Source organism: Bos mutus, chromosome 4 (assembly GCF_027580195.1).
Source record: "Bos mutus isolate GX-2022 chromosome 4, NWIPB_WYAK_1.1, whole genome shotgun sequence".
NCBI lineage: Eukaryota > Metazoa > Chordata > Mammalia > Artiodactyla > Bovidae > Bos > Bos mutus.
Genome location: NC_091620.1, coordinates 5,464,736 through 5,480,823, shown reverse-complemented (window position 1 = coordinate 5,480,823; position 16,088 = coordinate 5,464,736). Strand labels below are relative to the sequence as shown.

Here is a 16,088-nt window from a genome sequence, read left to right as displayed (position 1 = left end):
GACTAAGAGTAAATGATAACTAAGTGCTGTCTGAGCTCCTGGACTGCTATCTGGGGCAGCAAGAGAATGCTGGGGGGTGGGGGTGGGGCAGGAAACTGGTGTGATGTGAATGCAGTCTGTAGTTAACAGTACTATACCAACCTAATTGTTTATTTTTCATAAACACACCATGGTTACATGTTATACTAAGGAAAGCTGGGTAAGAGGCATACAGGAAAACTCTTGTATTAGGTCCGCAACTCTTCTATAAATACACAATGGTTTCAAAATAAAAAGTTAAAAATAAGTCAAAAAGAGAAAAAAGTACAACGACGTCAAAATGACACCAGAACAAAACTGATGAAACATCCACAGATCAGAAGGGATTCTGAACATCAAAAGAATGGCTGGCGTGTATTTTCTTCTTCCAGTTTCATTGAGACATAACTGGCATACACCACTATGCACATTTAAGGTGTACCGAATCACAACCTGACTTGCATCATGACAGGATTACTGCGATCAGTTTAGTGAACATCTGTCATCTCATATGGGGCTTCCCTGGGGGCTCAGCGGTAAAGAACCTGCCCGCCAGTGCAGGAGACTTGGGTTTGATCCCTGGGTCAGGAAGATCTCCTAAAGAAGGAACTAGCAACCCACTCCAGTATTCTTGCCTGGGAAATCCCATGGACAGAGGAGCCTGTAGCCTGGCAGGCTACAGTTCATGAGGTCACAAAAGAGTCAGACATGACTTAGCAACTAAACAATGACAACCATCTCATATAAATACAAAATAAAAAAAATAGAAAAGTATTTTTTCCTTGTGATGAGAACTCTTAGGATTTACTCTTAACTCTTTACCATCTGAGCCATCGGGGAAGCTCATATAACGTATAGCAGCGTTAACTGTATTGCTTATGCTATACCTTAAATCCCTGGCATTTCTCTCTCTGGTACCTTGAGTGACTGTCATGCATTTCAAGCACAGACACCAGGGATGTTCTGGTGGTCCAGGCGCCCACACTCCGCCCTCCCACTGCAGGAGGCACAGTGGACCCCACTACTGTTTTTCCCTTCTCAACTCAAGTTGTCAGCGCTGTGTCAGCTCTCCTGGGAAACCTTGGAACTCGATGGTCAACACACCTGGGCTAAGCCTCAGCCTTTCCAGGCCTGCGACCACGCCCTCTCCCCTGAGGTTCCCTTTGTGCAACTGTGGCTCTCCAGGTAAGTGAAGTCCAAGGCTCGCCCGATACACTCCACCTTGGTATCTTGGCTCACTGACTCAACAGATCAAAACCTTCTGGGTACCAATTATACCATCAACACACTCATTCTCAGTAAAAACTAAAGTAATTCTGAGCAGATTTATGTATATTTACTACGCAAAAACAATCGTGACACTTCTGGGACCAAGTTACCAAGTTCAGAAGACAGACATGTAAAAAAAAACTTAGGCATACACAATTAAGAAAGTATGAACAGTATTGGGGAAAGGTTACAGACACAGTGGGGCAAAGAAATAAGTTTACGGAGCCAGCCTATGCCACCAGGCCATGCCATGACTGTAGCCAGCCTATGCCATCTTTCAAACTTCTTTCAAAATTGGACTCAATCCTCAAATACTGCCACTGCTTTTTCAACTAAGTTTATGTAATATTCTCAATCTGCTGTTAGGTCAACAATCTTCACCAGTAGATTCCATCTCAAGAAACCACTTTCTTTGCGCATTCTTTTAAAGAAGCAACTCCTCATCCACTCACACGTTCCTGTAAGACTGCAGCAGTTCAGTCCCATCTTCAGGCTCCACTTCTAATTCTAGTTCTCCAGCTGTCTCCACCACATCTGCCGTTACTTCCCCCACTGAGTCTTGAACTCAAGTCATCCATGAGGATCAGAACCAACTTATCCCCAACTCCTGTTAATTATAATTAGTTGGTGTTTTGACCTCTTCCCATGAATTGCAAATGTTCTTAAGGGCATCTAGAACAGTGAGTCCTTCCCAGACAGTTTTCAACTGACTTTGCCCAGATCATCAGAGGAATCACTATCTATGGCACCAATAGCCTTACAAAGTGTATTTCTTAAATAACAAGACTGGAAAGTCTAAAATTACTCCTTGACCCATGGGCGGCAAAATGGAGATTGTGCTAGCTGGAATGAAAAGAACATGAATTTCACTATATATCTCCAGAGTTCTCGGGTCATTGTCAATGAGCAGTAATTTTTAAATAATTTTTTAATCTGAGCAGTAGGTCTCAACAGTGGGTGTAAAATATTCAGGAAACCGCGCTGTCGACAGATGTGCCGCCATCCAGGCCTTGTTCCGTTTACAGAGCACAGGCAGAGCAGGGTTAGCGTAGTTCACAAGGGCCCCAGGGTTCCCAGATGGTCGAGCACTGGCTTCAGCTCCAAGTCCCCCACCACATTAGCCTCTCAGAGAGCCTGCCTGTCCTCAGATGCTGACAGGTGCTGACTTCTCTCTAGTGTGAACATCCCGACAGTGTCTTCTTCCAACGTCAGGCTGACTCATCCTCACTGAAAACCTGCTGCTCGGTGTAGCCGCCTTCTCCGATGCTCTGCGCTCGATCTTCTGGATAACCTGCTACAGCTTCCACATCAGCGCTTGCTGCTTCACCTGCGCTTGATGTCACAGAGACAGCTTCTTTCCTCAAACTCCATGAACCAGCTTCTGCCAGCTTCAGACTTTCCCCGGCAGCTTCCTCATCTCTGTCAGCCTTCACAGAACTCAAGAGTTAGGGCTGTGCCTGGGCTTTCTCCACAACAGCAGAAAGGCGATTCTGCTTTCTCACCACTCACGTGTTCACTGGAGTAGCACTTTCCTTCAAGCATCTTTTCTTTGCATTCAGAAGCTGGCTGTTCAGCACAAGAGGCCTAGCTCCAGCTTTCCACAGGCCTTCGTCAGTAAACATCTCCATTCCTGGCTTCTAATTTAAAATGAGAGGGGAGACTCTTCCTTTCACTTGAAGAGCCCACTGCAGAGATATAACTGGCCTAATTTCAGTATTGTTGTGTCTCAGAGAACAGGGAGGCCTGAGGAGGGGGAGAAAGACAGTGGGTCGGTGAAGCAGTCAGAACACAGGGTCTAAGATGGTCTTAGAAGGACCTAGAACAATTACAATAGTAACATCAGAGATCACAGATCATTAACGTAATAATGAAAAACCTTGAAATACCATGAGAATTACCAAACTGGCAGTCACAAAGTGAGCAAATGCTGTGAGAAAAATGGGGCCAATAGACTTGATCGACGCAAGGTTGTCACAAACCATCAATTTGTTCAGGAAAAAAAAAAGGCAACACCTGCACTCAAGTGACCCGCTATAAAACGGGGTCTGCCTGGGCCTGAACTACCACTACACACATCAAAACCAAAATTATAAATGCTCAAACAAGGAGTACTTGTTTGTACTTACCACCAAACATGGTTTCACACGGTATTTAGCTACTATCTCAAGGCACCCTGGAAGGAGAGACGCACAGCTGACAAAGAGGGGGTCGTCAGTATGAACATCGCGCTGCTGCAGTCTTTCACCCCTTGACCAGTTCAGTAACACAGATGTCCCCTGCTTTTCCAGAGCTCTCGTCACAATACTTCACCTTTAAGAAAGACCCACACGGAACTTCCCTGGTGATCCAGTGGCTGGGACTCCACGCTCCCAATGCAGGGCCCGGGCTGGGGAACTGGATCCCATGGGCACAGCTGGGAGTTGGCGTGCCACCACTAAAGACCCCTCATGCCACAGCTGAGACCTGGTGCAGCCAAGTATATAATTAAAAAAAAAAAAAAAACGCCCACATTTAGTACCTGTTTTTGACAATCACAAGAAATTTGAAGAGGATTTTCACTTTTACAAGAAAAAGAAACGTTGGCAGCAGTGCCCACTCCAGCAGTGAGCGGCACCTTCCCAGGGACCACACACAGCTCCTCAGCCTCGAGGAGCAACAGCTGTGAACTGCCTGTGAGCACCTGGGCTTCCCCTCCATTTATTTTGTGCATCGGTGGGCAAGATGGGTCCTCAGCTAACTGCTTCTTCCCTTCAGACCTTTGCGGCTCAGAAAGGGTTTCCCAGGACGCCCCTCCTTCTGAGAGTGAGAGTGACTGTACAGGTCTCAAGGGGCACACACCACAACGCCCGCAAACTCTTGAGACACATCTGTAAACCTTCCAAGGCTCATCTCAATGGTTAAGGGGGGGGTTCGAGGATGGATGTGTAGAATTTAACTTACAATGGCCCATTCAGAGAAGCATTTCCTTTCCCTCTAACTCAACTATTCACATGCAAGATGAATATCAAGGTGCTAAACAAGTACCTCAGGTGACAGTCACAAATGTCCATCCAGAAGAGGTGCCCTGAGAGAGAGCTCTGAAAGGCCAAGTTTCTTCAACAGCTTAACTAGTCCCTTTTAAGTTACAACCCTGTCTCTATTGAATTTCTAAAGGAGAACTGCCAAGTCATTACACAGGTCCCATGGTCTCATCGACACTAAAGAACTTTTGTGCCCAACGCGACTGCTACCAACACGTCGGTCTTCCTGCCTCTACACGATGACCCCGAGTCATGTTCCTCAAGCTCGGGGTATGACAAAGACATCTCTGCACTGAGTCCTTTGGCTATGTCGTCCCAAATCTTGCCTGTCCGCACAAATTAAAAGTGTGTAACTGGGCTAACCTGACAACTTTGAGAATTCCCTGGCAGCCCAGTAGACTGGGCTCCTCAATCCCCCTGCAGGAGGCACAGGTCTGATCCCTGGATGGGGAACTAAGATCCCACATGCCACACAGCACAGCAAAAAAAATTTTTAAATAACCATCTTTCCACCCAAGAGACTGTTCTCAGATATCTCTCCATCTAAATCTAAAAAACCTTGCTCTGCTTGCAATAAAAATGCTCCTTATTCCCTTCCAATCCAAGAGACTCCATGTTGAAAATGGAGCCGAAGGGAGAAAATCAACATTCCTCCTTCCAGATAGTTTTGCCCCCACAGATTGCTACACATTACACAATGTTTTACATAATGCAATTTGTCTCTTGAAGACATTCTCTATTCCTCAGCTTAAGAAATCAGCAAATCAAAATACTTGTTACTTCTAACTTACGAGTGGAGAAACTTAAAACCTTGTTTAAATGCTGAATTCATGTTGTGACATGGAACTAATTTTGTGCAATACTATTGCTTAATAGAAAGGAAAGGGGCAAGTTTAAAAAGAAATAGATGGCGAACGTGGACAAGTTCCTCCACATCATCTCATTATCTGATGAACGAGATGTACCAGAGAGTAGGGGGCAAAGACAGAAGTCAACTGTCATTCCTTATCACAAATCATCTTCTTCCGTATCTTGTTCTTACTCAACATGCCTTAAAGTATTCCAGAAACAAACAAGGGAATTTATTTCCTCTATAACTCAAGATCCAAGACCATTCTCTCATCTGGCAATCATCACCCATTAGACACTTACAGGTATGACTAACTTCCTTTCATTAAAATAATACATGGCAAGTATTGGTATTTCATCAGTCCTGGTACTTGTGAACTCAATCTGTATGCTAGCTATATTGTTCTCTAAACTCCCCTAAGCTCTGGATTCCATTATTAACCACAGAAGGGGCACAGATAAACCAGGAAAAAAGGATCCAATTCAACCGATATTTTCTGAGCACTCTGAGTCCAGGACAACACTACAGTCACAGAAACACACGATGGAAAACTCCAGGTCTGCCCAAAGGCCCTCACAGGAGGGCCCAGTGCGCCAGCACACACACAGTGAAAGAGTGAGAGTCCCTCGGCCGTGTCCGACTCCGCGACCCCACGGACTGTAGCCTGCCAGGCTCTGCTCTCCGAGGGATTCTCCAGACACGAACACTGGAGTGGGCCACCTTTTCCCCACCTCTCGGGGAAAAGGGTAGGATGAAAATTTCAAAAGACACAAAGTCACAGCTGCCGTAAGAAATCACCATTCCAAAGACGTGTGATCTTTGCACCTGAGTTTAAGAAACCTAAAATACCTGGACTATTCTGACACACAAATAGAGCCACTGCCTCATGGCCAAATGCGATGACTACTGCCTTTTATTTAGAATAGTCAAGAAGTCCTTACAAATAGGTTAACAATTTTCAGAGAAAACCAAACTATGCCTAAATAAGGTATAGCTTTTGAAGTAAGGTTTAGAATATAAATTAGACGGAACCTTCTCTACTTTGATATATACTGCAACACTTAGAAACTTAACCTTTTAGTCTTTTTTCCAGAAACTCCCCTCACTTTAAAAATGAAGTATTTTTAAAATTTACCTTTTTTCAGTTTAGAAATAAAGTAAAAATTTTACTCTAATAAAAGAATGGATAGGTGCAAGGTTGCCCTCTAAAGCACTCTCCAACATTTATTTCTTAAGTAGGATATTGAAACAAAAGGAGTCAACTATTTTTTGTATGTCTCCCTAAAAATAAAAGTTTGAAAAACACCTTATAATCTATAACAGAAGCACCAACTTTTTTTCTTGTTGACAAATCCAGTAAGCCTGATTTCTTCAGTCAGGCTTTAAAATTGTCTTTCTATGCACTATTCTTACCTTCACTAACTTCTCTCTTCTTCATTTCACTTTTTTTAAGCTTGAAATTCTCTTTAAATTTTATTCACGAAGAGAAACCACAGCACTTCTTAAACCTTGCCACTGATCCCATCTTAATTCACAAATAAGCCCGCAGTTAACCTGCTCTTGCCACTGGGTGGCGTCCTGGACGAATTTTAGGCAAACCAGGTTTATAACACAGAACACAGGCCTACATTCTAGATCATTTCCAAGGAAGTGAAAAAGCAAAAACAAAACACACACTTTCTAAAAATTCTGTTAAGATATCAAAAGACTGACTACGTTCACTTACTTCTTACCAACAGACACCAAGAGTGACATTTAATCATCTTTAAGCATTAACCAAGGTAGCAGCAGCTGACCTTGAAAGAGCATACGACTGCACCCCAGTGGAAGGTAGGTGACCTCTACATCACTAAGCTGACACGCTGAGGATTACACTGCGATGCTGAAAAACCGAACTGAAAATAACTGTGTCTTCTTTAAAACTATGAAAGGTACAGACGCATTTCACCCCAAACCTGAGTCCAGGTGGAAAAGGTGAGGAGTACAATTCTCTTGTTTGGAGCTGTTCAAAAGAGAGTCAATACAAGGGAAAATGGTTCTCCCCTGAGATCAAACACCTAAAATTCAATGGGTTTACCTGAAGAGTAAGGCTATTGTTTGCCACTCGCTGCAGGTAGTCACACCACAACTCCCTATCCTCCACTTAGTATCCAGAGTATTACTCAAACCATAGTCTCCACCCAGCCCTCCAGGTAAGTCTCTCTCCTGCAGCCAAATCTATCACTTTCAGGTCAAGAAAAACGAATTTAAAACAATGATATTTTTAAGAGGGTGCTGAACACAAGTCAAATTTTTGGAAAAACCCCTAAATTCCCAACTTTCTCCAATTGTACAGCACTACACACCAAGCCTGCTTAAGCCAATCTGTAAAACCAACATCTCATCCCCTTTTGTTCTCCTCCCACTTCAAGTCATCCACACCCACAAACGACTAACCGAGCCAATTTACTCCCCAAGTTCATACTCTGCATAACCCCCCAAATTCCACAGCTCCTTAGACAGCACGCACAAAGGACATTGATAATGGCTCAGAGGGCAAAGAATCCGCCTGCAATGCAGGAGACTTGGGTTCGATCCCTGGGTTGGGAAGATCCCCTGGAAAAGGGAACGGCTACCCACTCCAGTATTCTGGCCTGGAGAATCCCATGACAGAAAAGGCAAGCGGACTCGAGTCCATAGCGTAGCAGAGCCGGACAGGAATGAGGGACTAACGCACACAAACACACCCACAGGAGCTGAGGCCTCTGACTGGAAACAAGAGAAGTGTGAATTAAACTTCCCAGAAACAATCAGGGGAGCGGTGGTCTAGAAACAGGTTGGGGAAAGAAATACAAAATGCCTTTCACAAATCAAGATAACACTGATTCGCTTAACTACTAGAAAAAAAGCGACTGAAACATGAGCAAGTTCAAATGATAAGAGTTTCTCTTTCCTTTTTTGGTCATTCGGCCTAACTTTTCCACTAAATCAATTAGTCGCCTTAGAAGATTCCAGCCATAAAGTCTTACCACGATTCCACAACTGCGATAAAACGTTGGGAACACAGAGGGCGCCGCCCCGCCCACGCGTGCCAGGCAGCCCCCGGCCGGTGCGGAGACCTGTCCACAAAGGCCGTGTCCTTCCCGTGGTCCGTGGGTTGGCAGTGAGATTGAAACGTCCTGACTGGCGACACACACTCTGAAAACATTTCGCGAGACAACCCAAGTTTGCAATTTTCACTTCTTGCGTCAACTCTTTCCTTACTTGGGCAAAACTTGACAGAAACTTCAGTTATATAAACTGCCATACACCCTGAACAGAAACCAAGCGAACCGTTTTGGTGAGCAGAAAGCCAAACACTTCGTTTCGACCGACCATCCACACGCTTCGGAGGAGCCGGCGGGGAGTTCCGGACACGCGGCCCCCCACTCCTCCCGCAAACCCGCCTCCCTCCTGGGCTCAGGGACGTCCCCGCGGGGCCTTCAAACACTCAGACCCTCAGCCTCCCACGCGACAGATCCCTCGCCCCCTTCCCCGAGCCCGCCGCCCGGTCCCGGCACCCGCCCGGCCCCAACCGCCGGCGCGGGGCCCCCAAGGCGCCGGGAGGAGGGGGCCGCCGGGTCAGGCGGCGGCCGAGGCGGGGGGAGGCGCGCTGAAGGAGGCGAGGGGACGGCCGGAGCCCGCCCCGACGCGCGACCCCCAGCCCGGCCCGCGGCCTGCCGCCGGCCCCGGCGCGCCCGGCCCGGCCCGGCCCGGCCCGGCCCCGGCCCCACACCAAACCCGTCTCCAGCCCTCAGGCCCCTTCCCCGAGTCCTCGGCCCCCGGCCCCACAAGCCGCAGCCGAGGTCCGGGTCAGCTGGGCCGCCGGGCCCTCGCCCCGGCCGCTGGCGGCCCTCACCGACGACGCGGGAGCCAGCGGCGGAAGGCGCGCTGGGGCTACGGCCGGGGCTCCTCGGCTCCGGCGCGGTGGCGGAGGCGGCGACGGTCCTCGCGCTTTCCTTTCTCTCCTTTCTCCAACAACAAACAGGAAGTGCGTCAGGCGGCGGCGGCGCGGCGACGACACTTCCGCCCGGCCCTGAGGCCGCGCGTGCGCAAAGCCCCGACCGCCCCGACCCCCTCCTCCCCCGCCTTCCCGAAGATTCTGCGCGGCCCCGGACGCGGCAGACAGCGCGCATGCGCAGGCGAGGCCCGCCGCGTGCCGGTTCCTGGCGCGGCGTCCGTGTCCTTCAGGGCCTGAGGCGTGGGCGCTGTCGGTTTTGGTCTTCGCGCCCTGGATTCTGTGGAGTCATTTCTTGTGTTTCTTCAGCCCTCCCTGTCTTACTTACCTGGCTCTGGGCAGGTGACCAGTTAGCAAAAGAAAATGTGTTTACTCTGAGTCAATTCTCGATCCCTTCCTTTGGAAGGTTACAGAAGCCTCCCGGGCGAGGCGGCGAGGCGGTGTTGGGTTTTCGCGTCTCCTGACGAAGAGGAGATGACCTCGGCGGGGCTGGAATTTCCCGCAGTACCGGCGCCGCACGCAACCCTATCTGTCTGCAGGCCCCCAGGCTTTCCCTCCGCGGAGACAGTGCTATCGGGCGACGAGCGACGTCTCATATTTAATGAGACCCCACCTGAGGCGAGCGGGAGCTAACCTGGACATGCAAGCAGCGAGAGACGTGGAGTCTAGTGGGCTAGCCACAAATAACTTGGTCTTCCTCCAAAAAATACGTATTAAAACATCTGTCCATGCAGTGAACTGTGTCGGAAGGAAACCAAACGGTACCAACAAAGTGCCTGCCGGCATTCCAGGGGGCCAAACACCCTGAACGTTAGCCAATACTCCATCTGTAAAGAGCGGTCTGTGAAACAACAGGGAAGATCTTCAGCGATGAAAGACATTGTACAATAAGTGTTAGCTCCGATGGCGGTGCTGCCGGACGGTACTTCAGTGGAAGAAGATTCCAAAAGGGAACCGCAAGCATTTGCATTTGCAGAGGCGTGGGGGGAAGGGCCTCGGGCTGGCAACCTGGTAGGAAGGGAAGCCCGGCCAGGACTAACTTGGAGTTTGCAGGTTGGGAGGAAGAGCAGGGAGACCGACTTTGGCTCCCCATCTGTAAAATGGGGATATGGACTTCCTGGGAAGGGTCACTGTCTGCGCTGGGCTCTGTGCCTATCACATAATGATACTCAGGAAATCATAGCTCTTCTTTGTCGAGAAACTTATGCCTCTTTGAGAAACTGATAAAAAGGCATGGACTTCTCCCCAGCCAAACGTGCAAGTGATAGGAGAAAATTTGTAGACCCGGCACACGCACACAGGCACCCTGCCCGAGCCCAGGAACCAAAGATGAAGGTCCTCAATGACAGCTTGGCAATTTTTACTATCCTGAAAAATTAATCTCTGATAGAAGAATAACATTTGTAAATAATTTGCCCTGAGGTAATAAATTCAAGAACAGAAAATGAAAGAAAAAAGAACGTACAAGGTTACTGATATCGACTCTGGAGATAATCTGTTCCTCATCAGGAATACTTTGCAAGCCATAAAAATAATAATGTAATTATGCTTACTAACATCGAATGTATCCAGCTTGCATTATTGAGACAGTGGGTATAGTGCTCTCCTTCTAGTAAAATTGTATTTGCGGGGAGGGAGAGGTCGATGGGACCGTACACATATAATTTTCTGTCTTTGCTTTTCAGTTCTTGGTTATAATGAAACTCCCTATAATGAAATACAAAAGAGAAAAATAAATACAGGTTTTATTAACATGTATGTTCTCAGTTGTGTCCCTCTCTTTGCGACCCCATGGACTGTAGCCTGCCAGTCTCCTCTGTCCATGAGATTCCAGGCAAGAATAACTGCAGTGGGTTGCCATTTCCGCCTGCAGGGATCTTCCCAACCCTGCGATGGAACTGGAGTCTCCAGCATTGCTGGCAGATTCTGTACCACTGCCACCTGGGAAGCCCCTCAGAGGGAGGAAGATGCAGATACAAACGGAGATTTCTCTTATAAATGCAGATTTCCCCCACAAAAGGGTAAAGTTTGATTCTGTTCTCAGTTTCTCCTGCTCCTGCAGTTTCTCAAAAATAAAGGAAGTTGCCAAATAATCTTTATGCCCAAGAGTCATACCTAGGATGGCATATTCTACAGTTGAACACGCTCATGGAGAACTGGAAGAATGTTCAGCAAAGAGTATTTCACACAATTCTCACTTTTTTCTTTTCTTTTTTAAAAAATATTTATTTGGCTGTGCCAGGCCCTAGTTGTCACAGCCAGATCTTTAGTTGCAGCACGTGGGGTCTCGTTCCTCGACCAGGGATCGAACCCGGGCCCTGTGCACCGGGAGCTTGGAGTCTTAGCCACCGAACCACCAGGGAAGTCCCCTCACTTTCTTTTTCATGATTTGAAGTATTGTTTGAACTTTTGTGTGTAAAATATTTTTATTTTACTATTACTTTTCAAAACTAATAAAATCATGTTTATGAAGTTGAAATCACGAGTCTTCCATAACTCCATAGTACAGTGGTGTGAAGTGAGAGACTGAATATGGCTGTGGATAAACATGAGTATGTTTTCATTTATCCATCTGGTGAGCATACATTGAGCATCTACTGTACACCAGGGCTCAAAGAAGGCAGGACTCTTCCCCTCGAGGACCTCTGCATCCGTTGAGGAAGACAGGTCCATAAGCCAGAGCTTCCGGTGCTGTCGGCCAGAGCTTCGGGGATCTAAGCTTACAGGCTCCAGGATCCAGAAGGGAGACATTCAAACCAGGATGGGGGTGGGGGGCGCAGGGCACAGATGGAGAAAAACTCCTCAGAAGAAGCCAATCTTTTTTTGTTTGCTTTGTATTTTTAATTTTTACAATGCTGTGTTGGTTTCTGCCATACAAAAATGCAAAGCTGCACTCACCCTCTGCGATGGCCCACACTCTATGGAGAGTGCTTCTCTCTGAATCTGAATAAATCTACTTCTTACCTATCCAAACAAAAAAAAAGCAAAAGGAAAGTGGAAAGTCTTCATCGTTCAGTCGTGTCCGACTCTTTGTGACTCCAAGGACTGTAACCCCCCAGGCTCCTCTGTCCATGGAGTTCTCCAGGCAAGAATACTGGAGTGGGTAGCTGTGCCCTCCTCCAGCGGATCTTCCCCACCTGGGGATGGAACCCAGGTCTCCTGCATCGCAGGCAGATTCTAATCAGCCATAATTACACACATAGCCCCTCCCTCTTGAGCCCCCCTGCCTTCCCCCCACCCCACCCCTCTGGGTCATCACAGAGCACCAGAGTGGGCTCCCTGGGTTACACGGCAACTTCTCTCGACGATCCACTTTACACAGGCTAGTGTATATATGCTGATGCTACCTGCTCCGTTTGCCCTGCTCTCCCCCTCCCCCACTGCATCCACAGGTCAGCTCTCTACATCTGCGTCTCCATTCAGAAGCGGCCATCTTGAGTGAGTTCTGGAAGACCAGGAAGAGTTAATGTTTGAAGCCCTGTGTGGGTGGAGAGAACTCCAAACAGAGGAAATCCATCCAAGGGTCACCAAGAAGCTGATTGAATGACTGATTAGTACTCTGTAAAACTAAAGCTGTCCCACACCGTAGGCATGGCGACAGGCCTCTCATTTCAGAAGGAAACCTCCTTTTTGGCTCTGCAAGGTACGGGTGTCAAGGAAGTCTAGCGGAGAGAGGCCGACTGGAGGGCTGTGTGACGTGGTGACACTGTGGAGAAGAGCATCTTTGCAAAAGTTGTGCCTGTTTTAACTGCAGAAGGTGGACAGGAAGGGAGGGCTCGGGGTGGGGGGTAGAGGCCTGCCTGGGAGGATGGCTGGAAGGGCCACTTGGAGGAAGGACACAGCAGGGAGCCTGGGGACCTGTGATCACTGATGTCGGATCATGAGCTGTTTCCAAGCGTTTTCATTCCTTCTGTGACATCTCAGGGCTGCAGAAATGGGGATCAGCCTTTCCAGCCTGGTGTTATCTTTTTGTGTGTGAAAGGTCAACTTGAGGAATGAAGCGGGGGCCGGGCCTGTGTTTAAAAGACAGTGACCACGGGGCGGATCCCAGCCCGGAGACCCTAGAAGAGGAGCCCAGGGAGGGGACAGGTTCTGGATTTCTTGCAGTCATGTTATTATTATTATTTTTTAATAGATGTACTCTCTTTTTTTAACCTTTTTTTTTAATGATTGATTGAATGTAGCCAGCCTGGGTCTCTGTTGCTGCTTGGGGGCTTTCTCTAGTTCCTGTGAGCGGGGGCTCCTCTCCAGTTGTGATGCGAGGGCCTCGCACTGTGGTGGCTTCTCGTCGCGGGGCACCGGCTCTAGGCCTGCAGGCTCAGTAGTCGAGGCCCTTGGGCTTTGTTGTGGGATCTTCCCGGACCAGCCACCGAACCCGAGTCCCCTGCACTGGCAGGTGGATTCTTATCCATTGGACCCCCAGGGAAGTCCTTGCAGTCACTTTAGAAGGAGACTCAAATTATTTCACTGGACAATGAAAGGAAACGGTGACCGTGAAACCTTGGAAACATTTTTGGGTTATAGAAGAAAAAGAAAAATCTCGAGCACCTGTGCCTGACGAGGTGTGGGGGTGAAGGAAAGGAAGACTCGATTCCACACTGTGAAGTTCTGACCAGGAGGAAGAGCTGGTGTGGGTGAAGACAGTGCAGATGTTGGCTGTGGGGAAAAGGGACCATGGGGGTCTGCTGGAAACACCCAGCAGGTGGTGTCACCAGGACCCAGCCCTCCCAAGGCCTGTCAGAGCTGCTCACCAAGGCTTCAGAGCCTCATTGCCATGGGAAGAGAAGGAGCAGCTGAGCGAAAAGCTGGCGGTAGGGGTGAGCCCAGGAAATAGTTAACATCGTCAAGTAAGAAAAGACGGAGGGGAGCTGAGAACCGTTCATGGTTCGCAGGTCGGTGGCCTTTTCTGGAGTGATTCCAGGAGACTGGATTATAGCCTGGTGCTTGTTGGGAAACCCTGGCAGGACTTAGACGGGTTTGTCCCCAAAAGAGAAGGAAGGAAAGAAGATACGGAGAAAGAGAAGGTCACGGGAAGGCCTGGTGTTTACCTGGCTTTGCTGTGTTTGTTTCTGCAAAGACAGACATTCCTGCGTGTTTCTAACTAAAGAGGCCGTGGACAGAAAAGGAACAGAAGATGCTGGAGAGAAAGCGAAGCTTAAAGTCATTCTCAAGGAGTCTGGATGCTTGGAACCCAGCGTAAAATCGAGAAACTCACATTCCTTTAAAACAGATGGGAAGTCGAGGGTGTAGTGACAGAGGGGTCAGAGGTGGGACCCCCCCATCTGACACAGGACCCCCCAGGGGAGGAGGCAAGGAGGACACAGATGGATTGCAGAGAGCTGTAAGGAGCTTTGGGATTCCAGAACATGTTCAGCATGCGAAAAGGGCAAGCACTAGAGAAGGTCCTTCATCTCGACAGACAATGACCAGGGAGGAGGTTGTATCTGAAAACGGTCATGCTTCCGGACCTCTGGACAGTGTGGTCTTGGCTGAGCGGGAAGGGGACAGAGTGCCAGCACCGGGGCCGAGAAGGAGAAAGGCTGCTTTTCCGTTGGGACCACCAGCACTTGAGGCACGAGCTTAGCTTTGTGCCCGGCTGTGACGTTGACTCTGCCAGGAGCCTCAGTTCCCTGTCAGTGAGATAGGAATGACTGCTGTGCCATGTATGTGCGCTGGACTCTGAAGATTAGAGTCGCAGATAAAGGGTATGGTGAAACCTCCAGGTGTTGAGTGAGACATGGGCAGTTTCACATATATATATTTAGAGTATATGTTTCTCTACTCAGAACACTGCCTTAAATGGCCGACAGGAACATGTCAATCAAAAGTCTCCACACAGGTCAGAACGCTCAAAAAGTCTACAAACAAGGGCTGGAGAGGGTATGGGGAAATTTACACTCCTACACTGTCAGTGGGAGTGTAAATTGGTGCAGCCACTATGGAGAACAGTATGGAGGGTCCTTAAAAAACTAAAAATAGGGACTTGGCTGGTGGTCCAGTGGTTAAAACTCCATGCTTCCACTGCAGGGAGTTCAATCCCTGGTAAGGGAACTAAGGTCCCATATGCCCCCCAGCCCACACACACACCAGAAGCACCGTATGACCCAGCAATCCAGTTCCTAGGAATGTCCGACTCTTTGTGACCTGGTGGACTGCAGCCCGCCAGGCTCCTCTGTCCACGGGATTCTCCAGGCAGGAACACGGGAGTGGGTCGCCGTGCCCTCCTCCAGGGGATCTTCCCGACGCGGGATCACACCCGCGTCTCTTGCGTCTCTGCGTTGGCAGGCGGGCTCTTTACCTCGAGGGCCACTGTCACTAGTCCCCTGTTGTTCCCAAGGAAAGACGTGTTCAATATCTTGTGATAAACTATAATGGAAATACCTGTTAAAGGAATACAGTTAATACCTGTATGTATGTGTGCAACCAAACCGCTTGCTGTGCGCCTGAAACACTGTAAGCTAACTGTGCTTCAGTTTTTTAAAAAGATAAAGGAAAACAGTGGCTTTTCCTTGATGCCCAACTGGCTGGCCAGTATCATGGCAGTGACAAATGACGCATCGGTGTGATTTAAGTGATGAAAAAGCTAGAGAGTAGTCTGCTCTCTGCAACTAGAGGAAGCTTGCACAGCAATGGAGACTTAGTTCAGCCAAAAATAAATTAATTTTCAAAAGGATATCATAGGCCCAAATGTCGATCTAAAACTATAAAACTTCTAGAAGAAAACACAGGTGAAAATATTTGTACAGGCACAAAAAGCATTTACTATAAAAGAAAAAAATGAAAACCTGGACTCATTAAAAGCAAAAACTTTTGTTCATCAAAAAGCACAGCATTGTATGAAAGGAGAGAAGGCTAGCACTCTCCTTGACAAGGATGGAAGGGACTCTCGGGCCTGACAGCATGCATATGGCTGAGGCATTGCCACTTACCTCGTGGCATCGAACCACTGTTTTTA

At 48.2% G+C, this 16,088-nt stretch overlaps 1 protein-coding gene and 1 non-coding gene across 6 annotated transcripts in view; one reads left to right on the top strand and one right to left on the bottom strand.

The window, feature by feature from the left end:
- The window catches only part of DNAJB6 (DnaJ heat shock protein family (Hsp40) member B6), a 52,277-nt gene extending 43,085 nt beyond the window's left edge, over nt 1-9,192 (bottom strand). For 4 of the 5 annotated variants that reach the window (XM_070368997.1, XM_070368996.1, XM_070368999.1 and 1 more), the window contains exon 1: nt 9,035-9,192. The gene's annotated coding sequence lies outside the window, so the exon portion shown is untranslated. Of the gene's footprint in view, nt 1-8,165; nt 8,335-9,034 lie in introns of all 5 variants that reach the window. The other variant, XM_070368998.1, reaches the window with a different exon arrangement.
- Nucleotides 9,193-15,962: 6,770 nt separating this feature from the next.
- On the top strand, nt 15,963-16,088 carry LOC138987678 (U6atac minor spliceosomal RNA). Its single transcript, XR_011464062.1, has one exon. It is a non-coding gene; the product is annotated as a U6atac minor spliceosomal RNA (small nuclear RNA).